This window comes from Eptesicus fuscus, chromosome 9 (genome assembly GCF_027574615.1).
Source record: "Eptesicus fuscus isolate TK198812 chromosome 9, DD_ASM_mEF_20220401, whole genome shotgun sequence".
Taxonomy (NCBI): Eukaryota; Metazoa; Chordata; class Mammalia; order Chiroptera; family Vespertilionidae; genus Eptesicus; species Eptesicus fuscus.
In genome coordinates, this window is record NC_072481.1 from 32,291,827 (window position 1) to 32,296,824 (window position 4,998).

Sequence of the window (4,998 nt, forward strand, 5' to 3'; positions counted from 1 at the left end):
AAGGCAAACCTTGTTAAGTTGGTCACCTAAGCTAGAATTCAACTGAATAAGGAACCAGGCTAGAAGGGTTATTTTGGGGGGAAAAGGAAGGTTGTCCAGTTGTCTGTCCTATTCGTCTCTGTGCCACAGGTGAGTAATCTCTGTCCTACTTGTTTTATGCCATGACACATCTGGGACATTGTTAAAGGAGTGTACATTTCTTCCAGTGATGATTTCTTCAGTTCCTATTCTAAATCATCAAAGTCAGTTGGAATTTAGTTAACTGAATAAATCAACCACTCAAGTGGAGGGGAAACAGCAGAGATTAGCATTGCAGAAACCTGAGTTCTGTGAGAATTAAGGATGGCCAGAAAAGGCGGGTGAGTAACATAATTGACATTTATAGAATCGGGCTAGGTATTTTGTGCTAGATATTATTTCTTCTTATAACATCACTAAAATTACAGATTTTATAACATTACTAATTACAGATTTTTAAATGAAATAGACAAATCTCAGAAAGAGCTAAATAATTTGTCTAAGGTCACACAGAAAAAAAGTGAACTCAGAATTTATTTCTGCCCAAAGCTGTGACTTTTCCCACTATATTATAGTGACTGACTCATAGTAGTGGTTAATAAATATTAAGTTTCCCTGTCCATTAAGTTCCTAAGATCTTATATTTAATAATTTTAATGTCCTTTACTTGCATTTTAAAATAAAATAACATGCCAAAAAACTATATTCTCCAAATTCTTAGATGGATATAGAGATTCATGATGGCAGATGAAGTCACCTGCTTAAGTTCACTGTAAATGTTAAAGCTGAGAGAGTAATTCAAGTAACTACTCCAATTCACTCCAGTGATGAGTTGGCCAATACCCACTGAGACTAGACAGAACACTGATGAGGTGATACATAAACAAAGCAAGCAATGTTTTTTAAAATGACAATTTATCAGTCTAAACTACAAATGAATGTCTAGCACACTACTTAAGTACTATAATTATCAGAAAAATATAAGAGAGGTAGGTTAATAAAGGAAAGTTTGCTGGTGTACATACTTTGCTCCTGATTCTGTAAGACAACTTGAACTGGCAGAAGAAAGTGGAAGGATATACACAAAAACATGGACAGGGATAAGCACATCTTGCATATAGGTATTTGTGTAATGGGACTGGAGACACCATTAATGGGCCTAAATATTTATGGTCCATTAATAAAATACCCTACATGCAAATAAAAATGTGATGAGAAGAAAGTAAACAAATATGATATAGAGATTTTTAAAAATCTGCCAGATACTTGAACAAGCACAAGTTCTGTTAGCAGAAAGGAATAGGAAATTGGCTTTTGGGTAGACAACAATATTGTCTGCCACTTCATATCTATAAAATGGGAAGAATATGTATTTTGTATGGTTGTTCTAGAGATATTTAAATCATCTGGCAAAGAGTAGGTACTCAAGAAACATTGGCTATTGTGTTACCTGTGCACTCTATGATTCTGTTTTAGAGCTTATGAAAATTCTGTTTGGGGACAATGTAGGATATTATTAGTTCTGCTTTGTTATATTAATTTAAAATGTGCCTGGCATATAATAGGAATTTAATAAAAATCTGTTGAATGAATGTCTCTCTTCTCTTTATAACAAAGAGAACATAAAAGTCTATATGTGGCCTTGTTAGTTAAGTTAACAAGAAGAACACAGCAAAAGTGAAATAATGATTTCAAAAAAGAAATGTTGCCCTGTATTAAATAAGTACCACGGAGATAAACTTCATAGTGGTAGATGTGTACTCTGTAATGGCAAAATATTCTCCCAGGCTACATTCAGTTTTTAAAAACCTTATGGCTATGTTGCAGTCAAGTTATTGAACTAAGAATTGTTCAAGAACATTTTGGTCCTGAAGATTCCTAGATTGTTTTCTTCAACTTGTACATGTTATTTCACAATATTTTAACGGCACAGAACAAGTAGCTCATACAAATGAGATAAATTGATTTAACCTCTGTTTTCATACAATAGCCAGTGATCTGTGTTACATGCTAGCAAAACATCTAAGTTGCACCTTTAGGAAACAGAGACCTAAGTAAATGGTAGCTGCTATTATTACTTCTAGCCCTCCCCTCCTTATTTTCTCTAAGTTCCATTTTTTATACAGTTCAGCATTTCCCAAAATATGCTCCATGGAAGACTATGCCTGTAAAATGTGCATAGGTATCATATAAAAAAGGGTGTTTGAGATCCAATAAAATTAGGAAACCCTAAGTGAATGAAGTTAAAGTTCTTTACTATGGAAATTCTCTTTAATATGTTCATGTACCCTGTGAATCTCCAAGAGGATGCTACAGTGCAGTGTTTCTCAACCTTTTATTCATCATTGGCCCTCTTTCCCAGGAGCCTTTTTAGACTTTTTTCTAATCACCCTTTTCTGTCCCCCTTTCCCTGCCCCAAATTAAATACTAAGGAATAAGATTTTGTTGGGTGAGTTGAGTTTTGCAGGGCCACAAACGATTGTACTAAGATTTTTTTGTACCCTAATGGTTTCCCTATGACTCAAGCAGAGTGTCTTCTCTTTAATATTGAACTTACTGGTGTTAAAAGATAAACTGAAGCATATTAAAAATTTTAAGAATTTATTTGAGCAAAAATTGATTCCAATCAAGCAGCGCCAAATGAGAACTAGAAGTATTCCAATGACAGGAGCTGGGGAAAGGCTGTTATAGAGAAGATGCTGAAGGAAATTATTCGATTGGCTGTAACTTAAGTGGTTCCCTTATTTGGGAAAGCCTAGGTTGGCTATTTGTGGTTGCTTGTCTTAGTTGGCTGTCCTTAAGTTTCAGTTTCTTAACCTTGAGGAGTTTACAGGCTTAGGTTTTGGTTCCCTTAGGTAGGCTACTGAGGCATCAGAACCACCTCAGTCTAATGCTCCGCTCATTTAATTAATTTAACACTGGTATAAGAATACAATAAGGACAGGGGTTCAATAAACCATGTTGATTGAGAAAATTTGTATCTGCCTCTGCTCTGGTCATTATCCTAGTTTGTGGTTAGAATTTTATACCAGCCATGTGTAAAAATTATGGTAAAACACACATAGGTGCACTAAGCTTAAGTGCACAGTTTGATGAATTTTCAGAGTTGTATACACACCTAGTTCAGTATTTAAGTACTGAAATCTTTTTAAAATATATTTTTTTATTGATTTCAGAGAGGGAGAGGGCGAGAGAGATAGGAACATCAATGATGAGAGAGAATCATTGATCAGCTGCCTCCTGCATGCCCCACACTGGGGATCAAGCCCACAACCTGGACATGTGCTCTGACTGGGAATTGAACCGGGAATTGAACTCTCCTGATTCATAGGTTGACGCTCAACTACTGAGCCATGCCGGCCGGGCAGTACTGAATTCTTGATCAGAGAAACTTAAAATAAGTCTTGACCTTCTGTCATCCACATACTGTGCTTTTCAAAATTTAGTGAAGTTTAATGAAGAATATACTTAAGGGAGCTTATTAAAATTGTATATCCCTACCCTCAGAGATTCTCATTCAGAGGGTTTAGGATATTATCTGGGATTTTAAATAAAGCATCCCAGGTGATTCTGATGCAGGTTGTCTATGGTTCTCACTTCTGAAAAACATAAGTCAAAGTCCTGAACAAGGCATTAAGGCTTTTCCTAATTTGACCCAATTCTTTTTTTCCAGACTCAACCCTTGTGAGTTTCCACCATGTTGAATTACTCTCCTCTCCTCAACAGGTCATGCACTCATGTTTACCTTTATCTGGAATTACCTTTCTATTCTTATTTACATGGCAGATTTCTATGCATCCTTCAAAGCAGCTATGTTGTCATCTCCTCTGGGAAGTCTTCTTTAACCTCATCAGGCAGAATCAGTTGCCCCTCATTGTTTATCCAGAACTTTATTCAAACTTCTGTTATATTACTGATCACACAATACTGATTTTTGAAATCTCCTTGTTTAGAAGTAAGTAGGAATGTATCTAGCTCTTTCATAAACCTCCAACCCTGCTCAGGACCAGTATACAGTGGGTGAGTGAATGAATGTATACTACTGATTTACACATGGAGTCACTTAGTTCTCATTTTCCAGGCCAATGAAACTGCAAGCTCCCTATAGGGAAGAGAGGATTTCTGACTTATTTTCATAATATTGAAAATCATGGTAGGCATTCAGTAGTCAATGAAAAAATACCTAATGAATAAAAATAACCAGCTCCCCCACCCACCCTCAGTTTATTTCCATGCTTCTTGGAGGGAAAATAGGAATGAAGTATGAGTGTTGAGGGAAGGAAAATGTCATCCCCACCTGCCAGATAAAGAATATTATGTAAATTTACCATAGCTAAGATTTGGAAACAGCCTAAGTGCCCATCAGCAGATGAGTGGGTTAAAAAACTATGGTACATCTACACAATGGAATACTACGCTGCTGTAAACAAGAAGGAACTTTTACCATTCAAAACAGCATGGATGGACATGGAGAGCATTATGCTAAATGAAATAAGCCAGTCGGAGAAAGATAAACATGATCTCACTCATTTGTGGAATATAGTGAACAACATAAACTGATGAAAAGAAATAGATCCAGAGACAGAGAAGCATGGAACAGACCGTTAAACCTCAGAGGGAGTGTGTGTGTGGGGGGGAGGGGGGAGTAAGAGGACTACCAAAGGACTTGTATGCGTGCATATAAGCATAACCAATGGACACAGACAGTAGGGGGGTGAGGGCATGTGCTAGGGGGTGGGAGTGGCCGGTGAGAGGTCAATGGGGGGGGGGGCGGGAAGGAGACATATGTAATACTTTAAACAATAAGGAATAAAAAACAAAAACAAACAAGCAAACAAACAAAAAAAAAAAAGACTATTATGTAAGGCTGGAAGCCTCAAGACTGGGCCTCCAACGCCAGATTCTTAGTTCTCTCTGCCCATTTTCCCCATGGAAAACTCTGTTGCCATGGAGATGACCATTACTTTCAGTGGGCACAGT